General features: G+C 39.5%; 1 long non-coding RNA gene across 1 annotated transcript; it reads right to left on the bottom strand.

Moving 5' to 3' along the window:
- Positions 1 to 363: 363 nt before the first annotated feature.
- Positions 364 to 22,320, bottom strand: LOC120528495. The gene is made up of 3 exons (XR_005633534.1): positions 22,221 to 22,320; positions 21,012 to 21,083; positions 364 to 466 (listed from the first exon to the last, which is right to left on the bottom strand). It is a non-coding gene; the product is annotated as an uncharacterized LOC120528495 (long non-coding RNA).
- Between the last annotated feature and the right edge of the window lie 776 nt (positions 22,321 to 23,096).

The raw sequence follows: 23,096 nt of genomic DNA, 5'->3' as shown, positions 1-23,096 counted from the left end.
TTCAAAAAAGAAATATGCATTTTTGATCCTCAATACAAGTTTTTATAATATGCAGAAATTATTTTTCAAAGGAACTATCATAATGAACATCACACTATAATATATTAAGTATGGCACTTAAATAATATTTTCAGAGTACAGTATCTATAGAAAAGTATGGCACTTAAGTAGTATTTTCACAGTATCTATAGAAAAGAATCTTTATACAATTGAGAATATGAAGTTTTATGACTTGCATGGGATCACATACAATAGTAGTAGTGAGATTTATACTTTTTGCATTATAGTCAAAACCATACATGTTTTTAATTTAAATAATATATTTATCATGTTAGGTGTACAATACGAAGTTAATAGGCAAATAAAGTTAAAACCTTACCTGGACATTTGTACTGACGTTGAATTTTCATGAGATAAAGCAAAGTAGCCAGGCAAAATAAAATAACGATTGTTGCAATAAAATACCCTGCAAAATTTTAAAATAAGTTTTAAAAATGCAGTTTTTCTAAAACTTTGTACTATACAATGGAGAGTTTCAGAACACTTGCACAATTGTATAGCTATAATGTAATAATAATAAACTACAACAACATTTATACTATATACATACAAATTACATTACGCACACAATAAAACTGAGCAAATTCCACGATCAACATAAACTAATCATGACAATATATAGTCCATTAACATTATAATTGAAATATGGCCACTTGGTATATATTAGGAAAAGGGGTCTACTGACAGCTACCCACAAACAAAGTCACAATCATAATCAGCAAGTTATAATGAAGACATTATTACAAGTATAAACAAAATGTAGTGAAAAGTACACTAACTACAAACGTTTTATTACATACTTATAGCGTTATAAATCAGTTCTGTTTCAGTGAACCACTAAGAGTTCTAAAAAATATGCTTTACATTTTATGGCCATATATTAGCCTTCCAAGACATACATTTAAATTAGGCATACACTGTACATCTAATCTGTACAAAAATAAATTCAATTCAGAAATCAGCCTGCTATGAACATAGTATCCTGTTTCTGCACAGTGTAAATATTCTCATGATGAAAATTTTTTGATTTGTGATACACAAAAGAAACGTTAAAATGAGACACTAGTGGGTCTTGATAGGAGAGTAAATGACTTTAAAATTAAATTTAAAGCAGAATTTAAAAAGAAATGTGAATATTTCGGTTTTCATGTAACAACACACAGGAGGAGCAGGAGGTTGGGCGCATGTGCAGATTATAGCCTGTTGCCGCACCCACCACACGGTACAGCATACAGCAATAAAAAAAAAAAAATAAAATACTGTGTCTTACTCCTTTTCCTTTTCATGGGCTCAGTATGGTATTCGTGCCTAAACCTCCTCACTAACATTGCTTTAAAGTTTGTGTAAACCAAGGTAGACAGAGGTGGTATACAAATTAATTTTTAGATGGTTTCAAAAAGTGCACAATGACTCAGTAAGTGACCAGATAGAAATCTTAAAATCATGAAAGAAAGTAAAAAAAATTCCCACCTTTTTTACTTTTTTGATGTTTGATACATTATGATTATAATTCTGCCAAAAATATTAATGTGTTTGGATGACTGTATCCTTGAAAACGTTTGAGCTAATGAGGCTACCTTAAATCCATTTACACAGCCCGATTCTTATTCTAATTTGGTTTTGCTGATTAGGTTCTGAACATTTCTAGATACTCCCTTCCAATAGTTTCCGTATAAACTGAATGCAAATTTAACAAGGATTTATATTTTTAAAATATTTTTAATAAAAGACATGAAACAGATACACTAAACCCTCGTTTTTTTAAAAATCACTGTTAATCGGTTCCAGACTCAACTGCGATAAATGAATTTCCGCGAAGTAGGATTCTTTATTTATAAATCTAATATTTTCACAGTTAGAGCATAGAAAACCTGTTTACGACTTTCAAATACGTTTTTTAACATTATTAGAGCCCTCTAGATGTGAAATAGCACCCTTTAGTCAAAAGTTTAAACTGTGCTCCATGACAAGACAGAGATGACAGTTCTTTCTCACAATTAAAAGAATGCAAACATTTCTTCCTCTTCAAAGGAGTGCGCGTCAGGAGCAGAGAATGTCAGAGAGAGAGAGAGAGAGAAAAGCAAACAACTAAAAATAAATACGTGCTGTTGGGCTTTTAAGTATGCGAAGCACCGCGATAATGCGGCCGCAAGGAAGGGAGCAATGTGAAGGTAGTCTTTCAGCATTTTTTAGAGGAGCATCCGTATCCTCTAGGCAAACAGCCTCTGTGCAAACAGCCCCTCTGCTCACACCCCCTCCATCAGGAGCAGAGAATGTCAGAGAGAGTGAGAAAGACAGAGAAAAGCAAACAATCAAAAATCAATACAGGCTGTTAGAGCTTTGAAGTGTGCGAAGCACCGCGCGTGAAGCATATCTTATATCATTGAGGAGTTTTATTTAATACGTAATACGTGCTCTGATTGGGTAGCTTCTCAGCCATCCGCCAATAGCGTCCCTTGTATGAAATCAACTAGGCAAACCAACTGAGGAAGCATGTACCATAAATTAAAAGACCCATTGTCCGCAGAAATCCGCGAACCAGCGAAAAATCCATGATATATATTTAGATATGCTTATATTTAAAATCCTCGATGGAGTGAAGCCATGAAAGTCGAAGCGTGATATAGTGAGGGATCACTGTACATATTGACTATATAAGTCAGTCTGTTACATAAGATATGGAAAAGTATCACGATTACTTAAAAAATACTAATTTGCCTCTGTCCACCATTAAAAAATGATAGGCTTCATTTAAAATATGCCTAAGTGTCAGGTAAGATGTTATATGCATCTTTTCCTCCCCTTTTGTTTATTTTTTGTTACATATTATGTTGCTTAGTGAAGGTGGCAGATCATTTCCTGGAGGATGTTCCTTTAAACAGAAATGCACATTGTAAAATTATTAGCTAACTATAACTTACAGAGAGAATAAAAACTCATTGTTTTTTTTAAATGTTACATCTTAGTGTGTGAGTCAAGTTCAGTAAGTTTGCATCTTGTATAAAACCCCTTTGTATTATAAGAGAAATGAGGTATTCCAACAAGGAATATCAAACTACAGACTAAGGGCCCATTCACACCTAAGCATTTTTCTAGCATCTAACGCTTGACCAAAATGCTCCTAAACTGCATGAAAAGTCACTTCACATTGTTTTCAATTTCACTATCCACAGTGTATTATCGTAGTATTTCCCTCTACTTACCCTTTAACTGTTTTCTCAAGGGTAAGTGTTCTCATCAAGTTCGTTATCAGGTTGGTCTACTGTTGCACTTTAAGATGAGCACACACATGCATAGCTATACGCATACACACAGACCCTAACCACAACAGTGCCCCATGAATGACACACACACGCTGATTAACCCTTAGCACTTTAAACCACACAAGTGCTATAGGAATAACAGCCTGTCATTCAGCACTTCAAGAGACTTACTTATTATCGGCACAAACAACATACAATGTTTTAATGATATCTCAGACCTAAATATTACTTTTGGTCTCCAAGAATACATTTAAACATACAAAGACTCAGCACTCTTGACTATAGGCCATTTATCAGCCAAGAACACCTTCTTTATCGTACTGTCCCTAACTATTGAGTGGCGCCCTCACTCTCAGCCTTATAAACCTTGCAGCACAGAAATAATGGCAAAAATCTGGCTGTCACCAGGTGCTCAAAGAAATCTAACTTATTACTTCAATCACTCTAGACATTAAGACAAAGAATAGAAAGTTAAAAGCAGCATGGTATTTATTACAAGAATAATAACAATACCACTGGAACAAAGAATAATAGAAAAAAGGTACTGATAGGAAAGTCTGAATACAGTATATATAGTCTTATAGAAAAAGCTTACAAAAAAGTTACAGATGACAAGGATGAATGTCCCAGGGTGGCGTTTGATTTAGCAATCGATGATCATGATGCTTTTCTGATGACCTGTAAAACCATTTTAGCACTATGCTATGAGCAGCTGTTATAAAAGTGAGGTGTAAGGGAAGAGGATATGCCTTGATATGTCCTAAATGTAGTTCATCTGTAGTCTTTTCTTGAACAAAATATAATGGAAACTTAAACCAAAAATGTACAGATTTTATACACCATAACACACAGCTAAGTGTGTTAGCAGCAAGCGGTTTAGAAAAGTCCTGCGTGCAGCAATTTTCGAGCGTTTTCAGTAAAACACTAGTTCTATTTAAATCAACGGTAAAGCTCATAAAATGCTGGTAAAAGAAAACAAAACAGCATTTTGGGAGCATTTTTATAGAAATTCAGTGCCTCTTCTTGGATGAAGAAGCTCATTGAAACAAGGTAAAAAATACCAGTGTTGTGCACATGCATCAGTCTTCAAGTGACTGATATTGAGTGAAAGGTATGTAGCTTACAATCAAGTGGCAAGAATACAACAAAGGTTATAGATATAAATTTAGTTTTAATTAGATTAATGTTTATTACAGATGTTTTAACAAATAGGCAGAGCACAGGTAGCACAGAGCTCTTCCTCACAGTACCATATTGCATTTCTGTACTGATCAGTATTATTGAGCATTTTGAACTCAAAATGTGTCCGCAATACTTCTCAATTAAGAAAATATGCTTTGTACTTTGTGAAATAAATAACATCCATTCCACTGGCTGCTGCATCACCAGATCACAGTTTCAAAATATCTTTAGCAAATAAATTGATTAAAACCAAACAGATAATCATTAATCCATTTCTGTTACCATATTGCAAACAGACCACTCTTTTCTGCTTGGCTCAGTGAATATATCCTGAAAATGATCGACTCACCATCTTTCTCCATACTTCTGCAATAATTATTAGCCCCCAGCAAACCTAAACTGGGCAGATTAAATTTATCCCTTAGCACATATGGAATTAACACATAATTAAATGTATATAAATATAATGTATGTTCAATTCTTTCGAGTTGAGTTCTAAGTTACTACTTAATACATAATGCAACAGTTTTTTTTTCCACATATCACTGCTCATGTTTATGACACCCTTGTGTAATCCTGAAATAGTCCTCTTGACTCTATTTGCTGCAGAACAGAGTTTAACCCAATATGTGTGATCACAGTGCTGACAACACCAGAAAGGATTAAAAGCTCTAAAATCATAGAACACTTTCTGGAAAAACACCAACAACCTCACAACACAACATCTCACACATTACAAAATGGAAATGATGTCAATAATATTTTCCCTGTAAAATGATTCTTTGAGAACGCTGGGAAAATTTTTCAAAAACGCTCAAAAAACACCTGAAAAGTTAATGAAAATGGCCAAAAAAAGCCTGAATAACATTTGAGAAATGCCTGCAAAAAGGCCAGAAATTATGCAGTAACATTTTATTTTCATCCATTTATCCATCTATTCATCCATCAATCTACTTTAACCATTTTCTTACTCTTTTCCTAGTTCAGTGTCATCTATGCTGCACCTACTGCTATTCTGGCAGCACTAGGTTCAAGGCAAGAACTAGCTGCGGATAGAACACAAAACAGTCTCAGGGTATAAAGCACACTCACCCTCACTGTTAATGAGCCATTTCTGAGTTGCAAATCAACATAAAAGTCATGTCATTGGGATGTGAAAGGAAAACTGAAATTCTAGGAGTAAAAACCACATGCACACAGTAGAACTATGTTTATACTTTGTTCAGACTCTTAAAAGGCAGTGCTGAAACTGAGATTTTAATCCAGGGCCTTTAAACTGTAATTTTTATTATAAAATATCATCTTTATATACTTAATTGGAAAACGTGTGTTATGTAAAATGCACACTATTGGCTGAACCCCAGTCTGGGTCTATAATCAAGAGTTAATGTAACATTTAAATGAAAATTAAGCCTAAAGTTGTTTCTGCTAGTTATGAGCAATGAATATATATGACCTATGACTTATCACTGCTCTCTGTTCTTTGCTTAATGTTCTGCATAGAATAATCTAATGCAAGATTTTACATATCTTTGTCCTTTAAAGGAATATTCCACCTAAATATGCTATATTTTTATATGTACTTTGCAGTAATGGCAGATATTTTTTAAACTCTTTTTTATGCAGAATGAAGAGAACAGTTTATAGTGACCAATGCAATATGATGGAAACCAATGTGAAAAACAACCATTGAAAAAAAAAAAAAATCTTATGTTACTCATGTTGCATAACCACATGTCAATTATCTAGCTGTCAGTGCAGAACACATGTATTTTTCCTAAAATATTGTTAAACAGATATTTCCAGAAATTAAAAGTCAAGCTATTTAACAATACTTCAGCAAAAATGCATGTGTTTTGCATGTTTTGAGGATTCAAATAAATAACTGACATATTTAGTATAAAAAATACATAACTAGCATTAATTTGACATGAGGGAAGAAGAGAACATGAGGTAGCACATTGCCAAAGAAGTGATCAAGCCAAGCCATGAGTAAAGAGGACAGTGCTTCCACAAATACTGGAGACATTGCATTTAAAAGAGAGAATTAACAGTGGGCTTTGTTTATTAACATGGCAGGATGAATGCAATATAGCATTTGACCATGAGTAAGGTGTGTTTTGGAAAAAAAACATGATCTGACTACAGCTATTTTGAAATGCTGATGCACGTATTGAATCACAAACACACACTCTCACATATTCAATTACATGCATACACGGGTTTTGTGGTAGCTGCATACACTAGCAAAAAAAGCAGACTGTTTATTCTTGTTTTTGCATATACTGTTGGGCATGCAGTGCCTGTGCATTGTAATGTTTTCACAGATCTCGGAATACAAAATACACACCCATCATCAATTTGATGTGTTCTGTGCTCTTCAGCATCTGCAGTCTATAATTGCTCCAGCCACAATAAGCCTTGTCTCATGTTTTCCTTTCCTCAAGTCAAATTGGTGCTGGCTGCATACTTTGTAGTCTAAATTATGTGAAAAGATTACATGTGAGGTAGCACTGAAGGACAGCCCTGGATTGTATATTGGGACTTGTTTACCTAGGATTGCCTGTTAGGCAACTTCCTTTTGTCCTTTTTGCCATTTTTGTTCTTTTTTTATTATTTACTAATAAATAACTTTCCTAATAATAAATTCTGCATCATCTTTGCCCTTTCTAGCAAAAGCTAGGCAGTCAGATTGGTTGGGATGAGGCCTATTCAATGAGGCTTCACATCCTCATTGCTATAAAAGGGCCTTTGAGCAATAATAATAAGCAATCTTAGCTTGCTTAGAAGGACAAAAGGCTGGCTGTATGTGAAATGTTACTTAACACCAAGAAAGGAATGTCCTACAGTATATGCTTCAAAATTGACACTAAGGAGGCAGCATTTTTAGATTATTTAGTAGCACAGTGACTTTACCAGAGCAGATGGATGTCTAATGACTGTAGTAGAGTTCTCACTTTGTTTATTAAATGGACATGACATCTAATACTTAATTATATAGCCTGTTGAACGTCAAGCATGCTATTGGAGTAACTAATTGCAAGATGAAGATTTTTAGGTTCCAATGGATGCATTCTTTGTGGCTTAGTTTACTGACAGCTTCAGAAAGACTTTTTCTTCATCATTTAAAAAACTCAGCAAAATTAAATGAGCTCTTAATGCAAGCAATCCCCCTCTGGACTTCCCGTATGACTTACTGTTCACCAAATTTGTAATTTTTAGATTCCCAGCAAAGCCTGCTTTTGACATTAAACTGTGGATGTAGTGAGAAGAAAAGCAAACTGACACATTTTATTGGCTAACTAAAAAGATTACAATATGCAAGCTTTCGAGGCAACTTAGTCCCCTTCTTCAGGCAAGATGTAATACAGAGACTGAAATTCCCTGTGTTCCTATGTTTATATAGACACTAGGACAGATACTGCAGACCTACATTATATTGAAAAAATCATCAGAAACTTGAAAAGACTTTTTTTTGGAGAGTTATTCTATCAAAAGATCTTGACTATACATTGTTCTCCTCTCTTGGTAAATGAAGAGTGTGACAAAAACGACCATCAAGCATTGAGAAGGTTTGGGGCAGCCACCCGTATAATTGTTCCCAGCTGCAAAACTGATTAATAAACAGAGACATGTTCATTCAACTGAGTACAAAACAGAACTGATTCTCTGGAGACACGATGGTGGCTTTAAAGGCCAGTACAGGAAGTGATGTCATCAATACCGGAACCGGAAGTGACGTCATTGGCTGCACCAGAGCCGGGTAGGATTTCCCTAGAATGGTCTGCAAAAGATTGAGAGGGAAAATTAGTGCACTTCGCCACCCCCTGGTCTGGCATGGAATTACCTGTATTCAAGCCCTTTAGCTGTCTCCTAAACACATGTGTGTGACAAGAGGTATATTAATTTTTTACATCTAAGATGTCTCATTTAAAGATTTTCCAATGCTGTATTGGTCCTAGCGTCTATATAAGCACAGGGAACTCCAGTTTACATCTTGCCTGAAGAAGGGGCCTGAGTTGCCTCAAAAGCTTGTATTTTGTAATCTTTTTAGTTAGCCAATAAGAGGTGTCATTTTGCTTGACTTCTCACTAGACTTTATTGAATGGAATTTGCAGCTTCAACACAAATATAGTACATTGATGACCTTTTTCTTTGTTCACCTTTTCTATAAGTGTGTGACAAGAACTGTTTGAAATTACTTTAAACGTTAGTGGAAGAAGGCCACAAAGCATCGTTAATTACAGTTTTGCCGAGTAAAAATTAGATATCTGAGTCATGTGTATCACTGCTACTCAAAACATACCTCACCCGATAACTCACAAACAGATGAAAAACATCCTGAGGTTATGTGGTTACTGCATATGATATTGCCAAACTTTTCACTCCTGACCCCTGTGGCCCCCGGCCGGGGCTGGAGCCCGGCCGGGACGCCCAGGAGGACGTGAGGAGGGCTTGTGCCTCCTCCAGACCGCGAGGGGGCGTCCGTCCTGGTTCTGTTGGGGGCCACGGGTTGAGGGCATGGAAGCCCTCCCCTGTAGGGGCCGTGGTCACCGCCAGGCGGCGCCGATGCGGTTTATCCCGTGCGGTTGCCGGTGGGGCAGGAGCCCGGCGGGGACGCCTTGGAGGACCGGAGGAGGGCGAGTGCCTCCTCCAGACAGAGTGGGGCGTCCGTCCTGGTTAGGCAGGGGCCCGGGTACAGGGCTTTGAAGCCCAGCCCTGTAGGGACCCGTGGCCACCGCCAGGCGGCGCCCCGGTGCCTAATTATCCCGGGAGCCCGGCACTTCCGCCACACCAGGAAGTGCCGGGGGGAAGACTTTGTGTGGCACCCGGAGAGCTGCCAGGAAGACAGCCGACACTTCCGCCATGCTTGGGCGTGGCCAAAGACGGAACACCTGGGGCTCATCCGGGAGCCTTATTTAAGGGGCCGCCTCCCTCCAGTCAGTGGTGGAAGTCGGGAGGAAGTAGACGGAGCTGGAGAGCGGACAGGAGGCGGCCAGGACAAAGGCACAGAGACTGTGGGCCCTGGACTTTGGGGGATTCAGTGCCAAGGGCGCTGGGGTTGTGAGTGCACGTGACATTTATATATTATTGTACATAGTGTAAATAAACAGTGTGATGGGTGAGAAAACGTTGTCCGTCTGTCTGTGCCGGGGCCAGGTTCCACACCCCGTACAGTGAACTGATAAGGCACAAGAAAGCTTTCATCAAATTAAGCTTAACACTAGAATTACCAGAGACTACGAAAAAACTAATAGGTCCGGCCCACCTTAAATCCCATCACACCTGTCCGTCAGCGTCTTTTGGCCGCCTTAGAACGTGCACAAAGTTCTCCCAGCTCATGCCTTGATTGATCATCTGGAAGTGAAGTGCTGGAGTTTTAGAGTGGAAATAATAGATCGTTATTTGGAACACATACATTTCATGTGTGTTCCGTTTTTACAATAATCTGTGTAAACATATTGTTAAAACAGAATTGTTTTTCATATTTTAGTAGTAAATGACAAAATGTTGGCATAAACTATATAATGTGTGAAGCCTGAAATCCAAAGATCAAGTAAACACTTTCACAAAAGGATCAAGGATGATACAACAGCTTCCGTTGCGTAGCGGTAAGATTCGCTGACTTGTAATCAAGAGTTTGATCCTGACTGTCTCCTATATTTGCCGTTTTCAGTAGTGAGCTGCTCTTATTGTTAATATTATACAGTACACACATACATTTGGTTTGCGCCTGTAACAGATGGTGTACATTTATAGGACTTGTAAAAGTTACCGTTTTTTTTTTTCACTTTTATTCCCTCAGTCACGATCACGATACATACTACCGCTGTAGGAATCTGACGCTGTTAGTTTTTATTTGAAACTGGGAGTAACTGTAGATATGAGTGGTGTTTAGAAGTAATGGAACTGGACATTCTCAGATCTAGAGGGATAAAAGCTGATACACAAACGCTGGTGAATCTGCCTTCTTCGTATCTCACATTCACTTGATTTTTTTTTATTCAGTTTTATTGAGTGTTCCCGCTCATGCTGAATTATTATGCACCTTATGGTCTATAATGTCAAAAAAAAACAAAAAAAACAGAGACATAGCTATATATGATATTTGGAATTATTCATTTTATGACCTGTAAAGTACATTTCGGAAAACACTGTGGAACGCATGCAACGTTATTCATATTATTCATATTCATTCGCATAACATCTTGCGGTTATAATCGGTGGATGCGTTTTTTTTTTTTTCCCGATCTTGCCAGTCTCCATGTTGCTGTATGGTGGTGTTTCTTTTGTACTCCAGGACATGCAGAGTAAAGAGTAGTACAGAGAGGTCAGTTCAGCGCTAGATGCAATCATCAAATTCAAATGTTAACAGTTCACACACAAACAAGAACCGTCCTTCCTACATTTACGACATGTGTACCTGCTGCAATACGCACACTTTTCTCTATGCTGTGGTTTCTAATTACACACCTGAAAGAAAGAGACAATATATGTGACATTTTGAAGAAATCATTTTATGACCTGGTGGGTCGGATCTAAAAGTTTTTTTATAGGCTCTGGTAATTCTAGTGTTAAAAAAATGTAAAAAAAATTGTCAGCTTCTGTCTTAATCCCCTGCGCTAGGCCTCACCGATTTCATAAGGTGTGCTTATTCAACAACATAATTCCAAGTATTGTCCAATTGCTTATTGTTCTAAGTCTTTAGATCCAGTGGCTGCAGCTTTTCTAGCACGTCTTAAAGCTGAAGTAGCAGCACACCTGGTGTTAGAGGCTACACAGCCTTTATTGATAGGGCACAATGTCACAATCCTGCTTCCACATACAGCAGTTGCTGTTCTCACTAAAATAGCTACTCAGCTTTGAACAACTTTTACACTGAACTAACATCAATTATTTATTTTAGGTTTTCCTAATGTTAAGGCCGCTTGTTGTGCTCAGTTATATCCTGACATTCTTTTACTCTCACCATTTGATGGAGAATTGGACAAGGAATTTTATGATTGTGAGCAAGTGCTTTCTGACATATCTACTCATTGTACAAATCTGTAGGACACACCACTGGAAAATGACGATTTCAGGTAATTTGTGGGCAGCTCTTTTAGCTGTTCTGAGGATGGGAGTATAAGTCAGGTTATGCCACATTTACAGAAACAAAGTACATAGAAAACGCTAAACTTCCAGATGCTTGTTGAGTTATTTGTGTTAAGTATGATTTGTATATTTGTGCTTTTAGGGTTGTGTATGATTTTGGGGCTCTTCTTTGGAATCATTGTGAATTTGTGATCTCTTCTAGCTTGCATATTTGACACAGCATACTGATTTCAAATCTGCTTCATGCTCTGCACTTGTTGTGTTTACTAGTTATGCTAAAATGTCAGGGACATTCTAAAGGAAATAACAAAGAGACCAGAGGAAATTCTTTAGCAGACTTGTATACTAAACAGATTGAATTTAGGTCCTTTAGTACTCAAGTGTCCTCTCTCAACAGGTAGATCTCATTAAGTTAATTAATAAGCAGAGTCAAGTTAGTAAGAAAGAATTGCAAGTTTTGATAGAAGCCAGATGTGCACCTAACATTGAGGATCTGTGGGACTCCAAAGATGGTCCACTTGCAACCCTACAGTCTCTTCAGTCCTGGTTGGCACAACTGTCTCATGGCCTAGCTTATGTGTCAAAAGGGAGAATGCTTTCCCTTATTAAGCAAACTTGGTTTGCTCCTGAGTGTGCAGCTCAGGCTTGCTCCACTTGTACTCAATATATGATCTGCCAAAAATATAATATTGGTAAAGTAAAACCATGCCTGGCTGGTGCTTGTCTTCTACCCTTGAACTTTTTTGCATGTATAATTGGGTTTGCAGTTAAGTTTAGTCTATTAGGAAGGCACCAGTCATAAAACAGGATTTTTACCTCATGAAATTTTAACTGGAAAACCTATGAAACACCTTGTAGCTGCACATTTGACTTGCAAACAGATAAATATACATTCTTTGACTAAAAGCATACATGCTTATTGTACTGCCCTAACACATTCAGTTTTGCTTACTCTCAGGTTGAATCTACACTGCCACCTGTTTCGACTGAACCTGCTCACTTATTCCATCCAGGAGACTTTTTCTAAATTAACGTGCACCAATGAAAGAACACCTTGGCACCACACTCAAATGGTGCTTTGGAAGTGCTTCTTATCTTCTCACTGTTGACTCACACCTGCACCAAACAAGGACTCCTCATCTTATTCATCCTGATCCTGCCAGGTCTACAGGAGAATTTCGTGTGCTCAGAAGAAGATAACTGCAACCTAGACATCATACTCAGGTCCCTGAATTTCACTTGTAAACCTCTGCTTACAACCTCATACAGAGTACTTTTCTCACAAAGTCACAGCGGGAGAGACCTTTCACACATTCTAGTCTCAAATGAAGTAGAACGCAGCCAAGGTGTTGTGAATTTCCCCTTGGGGATTAATGAAGTATCTATCTATCTATCTATCTATCTATCTATCTATCTATCTATCTATCTATCTATCTATCTATCTATCTATCTATCTATCTATCTATCTATCTATCTATATGGTATTAATACTTATTTAGATTTTTCTTGCATTTTGGCTTCTTCAATGCTTAACTACTCTTGCTGGGTCTGTACTGGCTTTCCATATTTCATAAGCACACATATTCCATTTTTTCCAGTATCTTTAATATTATTGGACTTCCAAGACAGGAGTTATGGCATGAAATTTTGCATATAAGTTGATAAATATTTTGAATGTCTTTATTTGTAAATCAGACAAAGCAAATGTAATATTAGTGTTTTCTTTTGTTGATGAGAGCAGCAATACTTTCATGTCTAAACTCCTCCCCTTACTCACCCCGCCCTACCATGAAGGACTAACTTAGGGTGAGAAATTTTATGGCAGGGTTGGGGGAAGTGCCATAAACCAGTTTGGCAAGTGATTTTCCACAGTACATAATACTCTCTCAACCAACCACCTGCATGGAGACCAAAGTACCTTTCTGGCAAGCTTCACTCAACAAATGGTTTTGGGAGCAGGTGTGAAAATAAGTCAGAAACTGGGGGATGTGTTGCACCAGAATTCCACTGGTCTAAAGTAAGGCTGTCCAGCTTCATTCCTACAATAGACCCTGCCTTCCTCACAAGTTTGTCCAGGTGTGAGGCGTCCTTCTTCTTTATGCTGCCTCCCCAGCACTCCACCGCGTAGAAGAGGGCACTCACCACAACCGTCTGGTAGAACATCTGCAGCATCTTATTGCAGATGTTGAAGGACGCCAGCCTTCTAAGGAAGTATAGTCGGCTCTGACCTTTCTTACACAGAGCATCAGTATTGGCAGTCCAGTCCAATTTATCATCCAGCTGCACTTTTAGGTATTTATAGGTCTGCACCCTCTGCACACAGTCTCCTCAGATGATCATGGGGTCCATGAGGGGCCTGGGCCTCCTAAAATCCACCACCAGTTCCTTGGTCTTGCTGGTGTTCAGGTGTAAGTGATTTGAGTCGCACCATTTAACAAAGTCCTTGATTAGTTTCCTATACTCCTCCTCCTGCCCACTCCTGATGTAGCCCACGATAGCAGTGTCGTCAGCAAACTTTTGTACATGGCAGGACTCCGAGTTGTATTGGAAGTCTGATGTACATAGGCTGAACAGGACCGGAGAAAGTACAGTCCCCTGTGGCGCTCCTGTGTTGCTGACCACAATGTCAGACCTGCAGTTCCCAAGACGCACATACTGAGGTCTGTCTGTAAGATAGTCCACGATCCATGCCACTAGGTGTGAATCTACTCCCATCTCTGTCTGCTTGTTCCTAAGGAGCAGAGGTTGGATGGTGTTGAAGGCGCTAGAGAAGTCCAAAAGCAAAACATAATTCTTACAGCACCACTGCCTCTGTCCAAGTGGGAGAGGGATTGGTGTAGCATATAGATGATGGCATCCTCCACCCCCATCTTTTCCTGGTATGTGAACTGCAGAGGGTCGACGGTGCGGTGGACCTGTGGCCTCAGGTGGTGAAGCAGCAGCCACTCCATGGTCTTCATCACATGTGACGTCAGAGTGACAGGCTGGAAGTCATTCAGCTCACTAGGACGTGATACCTTTGGGACTGGAGTGATACAAGATGTTTTCCAAAGCCTCGGGACTCTCCCCTGTTCCAGGCTCAGGTTGAAGATGTGCTGTAGTGGACTCCCCAGCTCCAGCGCACAGGCCTTCAGCAGTCGTGGCGATACTCCATCTGGACCCGCTGCTTTGCTGGCACGAAGTCTTCTCAGCTCTCTGCTCACCTGCGCTGCTGTAATTGTGGGTGGGGATGTTTCACCTATGCTGGTATCAGCAGAAGGATGGGTGGAGGATGCAGTACTCTGAGGTGAGAGTGGGTTAGGGTGGTCAAACCTGCTAAAGAAGTTGTTCATTTGGTTTGCACTCTCCACGTCTCTCTCGATGGTGGCACCCCGCTTCGAGCTGTAGCCAGTGATGATCTTCATCCCATCCCACACTTCCTTCATGCTGTTATTCTGTAACTTGTGCTCCAGCTTTCTCCTGCACTGCTCCTTCGCCACCCTGAGCTGGACTCGGAGTTCCTTCTGCACGTGCTTGAGCTCATGCTGATCACCGCCTTTAAAAGCCCTTTTCTTCTGGTTCAAAAGGCATCTCTTTTAATCCATGGCTTGTTGTTAGCTTAGCAGTGTACTGTTCTTACTGGAACTACAAGGTCCATACAGAAATTGATGTAATCAGTAGTGCAGTCAACAACCTCGTCAATGTTCTCACTATGTGATCCCTGCAGGATATGCCAGTCTCTCAGAGCCTGCTCTGCCTCAGGGGACCATTTCCTGAATGAGCGTGTGGTTGTAGGTAGCTCCCTCACTCTTGGTTTGTAGTGAGGCTGAAGCAGAACCAGGTTATGATCTGCTTTTCCAAGCGCAGGCAGTGGGGTGGCACTGTATGCGTCTTTAACATTTGCATACAGTAGGTCAATAGTCCTATTTACCTGGGTGTTATAATCCACATACTGGGAGATGGCAGGTAATGTTTTGTCCAGAGTTACATGGTTAAAGTCTCCAGCGATTAGCACAAGCGCCTCAGGGTGCTGCATTTGTAATTCAGTAACTGCAGAATGGATGACGTCACTCGCTATCTCCGCGTTCGCTCGAGGGGGGATGTAAACAATAACAACCATCACGTGTCCAAACTCTCTGGGCAAGTAATAGGGACGCAAACTTACGGCCAACAGTTCGATGTCCCTGCAGCAAGTGGAGATTTTAACGGTTACATGTCCAGATTTGCACCATCTTGTATGGACATAGAGAGCGACACCCCCTCCTTTCTGCTTCCCGCAGGTACTTGCATCTCTGTCCACTCTAACTGTAGCTCCGCGTTAGCATCTGGGATATTAGTTGTTAGCCACATTTCACTATAACACAACAAACTGCATTCTCTGTAGGTCTTGACATTTTTCACCAGTGCAGCCAGTTCGTCGATCTTATTTGGTAGTGAGTTCACATTTCCCAGGATCACAGAAGGCACCGAAGATTTGTAGCGCCACTTTCTTGCTAGATGCTTGGCTTTTATCTTATCTTTTATGTATAGAATGCCTAGGCAATATATAGAATGCCTTTTCTAGAAGGCGTTTTTAGGCAAAATATGAAATATCCTAATTATTTTAATATTATATATACTTTCCCTAGGCATTACTTATACAGAATGATGAATGCTATTTAGGCAAAGTATTAAAAGACAGTCATGAAAAGGCTTTTATTGAAAAGACGTATATGAAATAGAAAGAAGTACAAAATAAAGTATAGGACTTTCTTATTGAGGAAAACAACAGAAAATAAAATATGAACCTACTTGTTGCAATAAGGAAGGAAAAAATGTATTTTATTTAATTGCACTGAAATGTAAATGGGGTATTCTCCATCTGAGGCGAATGTCGAAAGTCACATGATATTAGAAACGTCATTAGCAGGAGTATTTTATACTTTGCCGGTTTGTCTTTTGGCATTGCATAGGAAATTTGTGAAATGTTAATCATTTCATACTTTGAAGTCCAATTTTCAGCATTCTATATATTGCCTAGACATTCTATACAATGCCTGCATTTCATACATTGCCGGTAACATATACACAGCCTGTTATTCTCTAGTGCTTTAAGTGCCGTATGAATAACAAATGTCCATCATTCCCTAGTACTCCAAGAGACTTACTTATCATAGGCACAAACAACATGCAATATATCTCAGAGCTAAATATTATCTTTGGTCTCCAAGAATATATTGAAACACACAAAGGCTCAACATCCTTGGCTATAGGCTAGTTATCAACCATTAAATGTGTTACTTTAATGCACTGTTCATTATTGGACAGAACTCTTTGTCCTCAGCCAGTAAAACCTTGCAGTTCGGATCATATGGCAATTTTTATTATCTATATATATAATTCACTAAGGCAAGACAACCATGGAAAGCACGCCGGAAGGGGCGTGGATTCACTGAGCCGCCGACAAGTAAGACACCTATGGCGCATGCAGGAAGGAGCCAACTCGGACGCGACGACACAGAAGAAACGGCGTCATTTATATTCGTCTGTCGTAGAGGCCACATGCACCTGCACGTTGACTGTTCATAGAAGCATGTTTCTCGCGGAGGTAAATCGCCATATGTGGCGTGTAAAACGGTTTGCGAGGGGTATCCCATGGGATCTTTAAAACAATCCTTTACAACTGGAGTTAAAACACAATGAAGTAAGCAGTCTTTAAAAACCGAGTTTTCGGTTACGACGCATGACCGCGTGCACCATGGAAAAATGTTTTACACGCTACATACAGCAATTCGCATCTGTGACAAACATGCGTCTGTCTTAGATGCTCCTGCAGAAATACGGAAGACGTTTCCCTGCCCACTAACACTCCTTTTTCGCCGGCCCGCTTCTACCCTTGCTCTCTAGGCATTCACACTGCCTGCCCATGTGCCCGGACGCAAAACTCACCGACCACCCAGTTAGCCCCTTTCGTCTGTGCTAGGAGTCCACATGCACGTCTAAGCCACGTTGACTTTTCATTATTCTTTTCGGTTTCGACACTAACCACGTCCACCATGAAAAACCATGCGAAAGGAACAACGAAGCCCCGCCCACAAACTCTACCCCTCCTCCCACGTGCTCAGGAACGCACCTCAGACCACTGCCTGCCAAATCAAACAGCTCATCAAACACATACTCACTCGCTTTGGTCTGTGCTCCGGTCCAAACCCAGCTCTGCGCCAAGTTGACTATTCTTTTGCCCTCCATGGCTACCGCTTCAAATGTATTTTATGGAAACAACACTTCTTTCAATGTTATAGAAATTCCTGCTTCAGGTAACTGTTTGTTTCTGTCAGTCGGGTTTTTTTGGAGAAATGTCATTGATAAACTGTTGCTCTCAAACTTCGTAACATGGCTGTTAGCTTTGTTTGGAAACATTGGGATAACTTCGGTGACGTGGTGTCTGTTGTTCTTAGTCACAGAGGCATTGTTATACAGTCTGCTCAACAATACGCTGATTACATGAATACGTTCGGAGTCTATGGTGGCGAGGCAGAAATTGTGGCAATGTCCCAAATCCTTCCAGCTACTATCAGCATTTACTTTTAAGAACGTCCTCATGCCTCTCCTCGAGTTTACAATCCGGCCCAGCGTCTCTTCATATCCCTGCTCTTCAGCGTTCCTTTGGATCATGGGCATTACGAGGTTCTCATGCCTCTCAAATAACCATGTGATTACCTTCTGGTGACATCTTTTGACTCTGTCGGTATGTGCACACAGTGTGCACACCCACTTGCTCGCCACAGTAATGTGACGTCAGCTGCCCACTCTCCTCTTCCTGAAAAACATTTAAAGACACCCTCCTAACACTAAGCACTTTGAGCTACTGTTTGTATGAAAATGTGCTATATAAATAAATGTTGTTGTTGTTCCTCTGAACACACGCATTCCACACAGGACTTTCAATGCACCATTTGTTCCAAAAGCTTCAGAGTGCACAGATATCTGAACGCACATTTGAAAAAACACAACACTAACCGAATGATGCAATGTGAACATTGTCAACAATGCTTCGAGACAACTCACGCTCTCAAAAAACACTTACGAACTCATTCCACTCTCACCTTCAATTGCACATTTTGTAATGAGGACTTCACAGGTGAGATGGATCTCCACAACTATTTTCAGATCCATTCAACGCAAACATTTGTATGCAAAATTTGCGACAAACACTTTCACGCACGCAGATACCTTACTAACCATCTCAAAACACATTCCCTGATGAATTCTTTTCAGTGTCAACACTGCTCCAAAACCTTCACACGTCAGAAATATCTCAAAGCACATTTACACACCCACTCCGCTAAACGAAAGCATTCCAAAAAGATCTTTGAATGCACGATTTGTTCAAAAATGTTCTGAGTGCAGAGATTTTTCAACATACATTTAAAAACACACTCCACTGAACGAATTATGCAGTGTGAACATTGCCAGCAATGCTTAGACACAACTCAATCCAATTCCCTTCACTGTCAACACAGCACTAAATCGTTCATGCACAAACATCGTATTCACTTTTCTGCAGCTTTTCAAGAAGATACCGCCATTCACGTCCAAGAACATAACATTGGCCTACCTACCGAACTATGTGCTTCTTGCAATGCTCTTTATTGGCCAGCAGAGGTCAACAAATCTGGACATTACACTAGGTGTTGTCATGCCGGCAAAGTGTCTTTGCCACCACTATCCAAGCCCCCTCTTTTATTTGAAGACCTCTTGACTGGCAAGAACCCACTGTCCCGAAATTACTGTGATCATATCAGGGAATACAACTCTGCTTTAGCTTTTGCGTCAATGGGCGCACACATCGTTGAACCATCTGGACAAGGAACGTATGCTTTCAGAATCCACGGTCAAATTTATCACCAGGTCTCTCCTTTATATTACAATCCTGCCACGTCACCACAATACGGTCATCTATATATCTTCGATTCTGCTGAGGCTACCAGTCAACGTTTGCAAAAGGAATGTAATAGCGCTTGCAGTGACATTTTGTTGCTTCAACTAGACAACATGATACGCCAGGTTAATCCCTTCACAAAGTCTTACATGCAAATGCATGACATTATCACTCACGTTTACTCTGTTACTGCTGTACGAATGGTGTTCATGGAAAATCCAGGTCTGGATATGAGAAGGTATAACGCCCCATCCTGTCAAACTGATGTTGCTGCTTTGTAGGTGAAGACGGGGAACCTCCGGCACAACACAACATTTGCATATATCCAAAGGGACATTCTTGCAAGCGTATCTCTGTTCTCCATATGAACTGTGACCCCATGGTTTTTCCACTGCTATTCCCTTTCGGAGATCCAGGCTGGCACATACAATTAACCCATGTTGAGTAAAAGCGAACCGCGAAAAGAACGCGAGTCACACAGCTCCAATTTTATGCTTTCAGGCTTGCTATGAGATCTTCATTTAGTGTCTTGCATTCCAGTGGCAAACTCTTCCAGCAATACATCGTCGACACATATGTCAGAACAGAAGGCGCGCGTCTACATTACATTCGCTCATATGAACAAGATTGGTCCGCCAGTTTTCAGTCACGGACGATTGTGTGTTGGTTCATTCCGTGCATTGTTACAATGTTGCATTTCTTGCTGATTTATTACATTACCGATTTTTCAAATGTTAATTTTCTCCCTGTGCTTAAAAATCATTGAAAAAACGGCCTGATTATGCGGCATATGGTACGCCGCGGGTTAGCTAGTAAGGCATATTTATCATAAGATTCCACATGACATGTCTTTTTTCCCTGGCTGCACATCAATTTGGCAATTTTTTGTTCCAGGTGCCCATCCATTCGCAGTTTGTAACGTAATCCATACAGGATACTGGAACAATTCAGGAAAACAGGATGCTTTGATATCCTACCTCCTTAAGTGTTAAGATTATCGTGTCCATTTGAGCAAAATATTTTGTTTTAATATAATACAATTCGTTAACTATTCTTATAAGATTGAATTAATTTTTGTTGGGCAAAAGGAAAAAAAATACAATATAAAATCCAAAATTTTAAATCCATAACATTACACTGGGTCAACTGTAACAGATTACTTGGCTTTGCTTTGTTAGTTATGATGCTTTATCACCTCAAGAACAATGATGTTTAATCCAATTTTCTTACTTTTCTGTCTCAATGTCCATTCTTGTCCCACCTGAACATGTTCCATTTGATGCAACTTCATATAATACAAAAAACTTTTGGCCACAACTGTAGGCCAGATAAGTAAACAATGGACAATTGCCAACTGACTTGGTACCACTCTAATATCTTTTCAAAATATTTTTTCTTTTTTGTCAAATAACCACTTGATTTATGGTCTAAAGCATTCCCATCACTATTTTTACATTAGAATTGTTTTAAACAGGAACACAACAGACTAAAGCAACATCAAAAAAACTCACCAGGGATGAAAAAGCCGTTGAGTGTTGATATAACAAATGTATATATAATAAGAAAGAAATAATGAAACAACACTGAAAGAAACAAAAACAATTTAAATAAGTAAGGCTTGCCAATATAGACATTTTAATAAATAAATAAACACATTTTTAAAAATCTTTTTTAAACTTCTTTACTTGTCTTTAAAAATGTCATTAAAAATAAAATGTATTTATTTTAATATTTCTTTGAAAGTTATTAGATATTTGGTTCCTTCATGTTTATTAATTTAAAACAATTATTGAACATTTCAAAGTTTAAGATGGTGCTTATACAAATATTTATAGGGTTTAATATACTAATATTTAGTTTTCCAGTTCTATTTCAATTCTTTAATTAGTATGACTTGGTTATGCTACAGAAGAAATTTATATTGAAACTCAGGGAACAAAACATTGAAATTTTGGGTCCAAGGCTAGGAAAATTTCCCAGAGCTTAATCCCAATGAGAACTTGTGGTCAATCATCCAGAGTTGGATGGAAAAACAGAAAAACCACAAATTCTGACAAACTCCAAGCACTGATTATGCAAGAATGGGCTGCCATCAGTCAGGATTGGCCCAGAAGTTGATTGACAGAATGCCAGGGCGAATTGCAGTTGTCTTGAAAAAGAAGGGTGAACAAATATTGACTTTTTGCATAAGCATAATGTAATTGTCAATAAAATCCTTTGAAACTTATAGAAAAGCATGTAATTCTGCTTCAGTATACCATAGAAACAGCTGACAAAAAGATCTAAAAACACTGAAGCAGCAAAATTTGTGAAAAACAACACTTGTGTCATTCTCAAAACTTTTGGCCATGACTGTAGGCCAGATAAGTAAACAATAAGATCAATTAAAATCTGAAATCTGTAGCCACTGGAAGGCCGATGGACTGAACTTGAATACCAATGTTTTACATCATTGAGTCACTCAAGTTAAAGTTGCATCCTGACTTCAGTATCAGGTAATAACTGGGTGCAGTCTTTTCCAGAACTAAGACCGCTTAAAGGTTTGGCAGTCATAGACAATTGCCAACTAACCTGGTACCATTTTAATAGCTTTTCAAAATATTTTTCTTTTTTGTCAAATAACTGCTTGATTTATGGTCATAAGCATCCCCATCACTATTTTTATTTTAGAATTGCTTTTAACAGTAATAAGAGAGATAAAACAACATCAAAAAACTCACCAATCATGAATTTTATCTTATGAAAGAACAATGCTGCCCTGGATTGGTTCTTGCCTTGCGCCCTGTGTTGGGTGGGATTGGCACCAGCAGACCCCTGTGACCCTGTGTTCGGATTCACCGGGTTGGAAAATGGATGGATGGATGGATGAAAGAACAATGAAAGAAACAAAAACAATTTAATAAGTAAGGTTTGCCAATATAGACTTTCATGAATAAATAAACACATTTTTAGAAATCTTTTTTATACTTCTTAACTTGTCTTTAAAAATACCATTAACATAAAATGTATTTATTTAAATATTTCTTTGAAAATTATTAGATATTGTCTGGGATGCCAGGGGCAACGACCCGGTCGGGACGCCATGAGGGACCGGATGTGGGTCTACGCCCACCCTGGATCACGTGGGGGCCGTCTTCCTGGTTGCTTTGGGGGCCACAGGTTGAGGGCATGGAAGCCCCACCCTGTAGTGGCCCGTGGTCACCGCCAGGAGGCGCCCCAATGCCTTGGGGACCTGTTACCTCAGCACTTCCGTCCACACCAGGAAGAATTAAAAGGGCGCCCAGAGAGCTGCCGGGAGAACAGCCGGCGCTTCCGCCACGCTGGGGCGTGGCCAATGAAGGAGTGTCGGGAATCACCTGGAGCTCATCCGGGAGAATATAAAAGGAGCCGTCTCCCTTCATTCAGGGCTAGAGTCAGGTGGAAGAAGGACAAGGCAAGAAAGGAGAGTGGAGGCGGCCCGAGAAGAAGGCATTTGTGGCCAGGACTGCGTTTGGGGTTTGTGCACTGATTTTGGACTGGGTCTGAGTGACCATTATTGTAAATATTGTTTATAATAAATACGTGTGGTGGTGAAAAACAACATGTCCGCCTGTGTG

This window comes from Polypterus senegalus, chromosome 1 (assembly GCF_016835505.1).
Source record: "Polypterus senegalus isolate Bchr_013 chromosome 1, ASM1683550v1, whole genome shotgun sequence".
Lineage (NCBI taxonomy): Eukaryota > Metazoa > Chordata > Cladistia > Polypteriformes > Polypteridae > Polypterus > Polypterus senegalus.
This window is presented reverse-complemented; position numbering and strand designations above follow the sequence as displayed.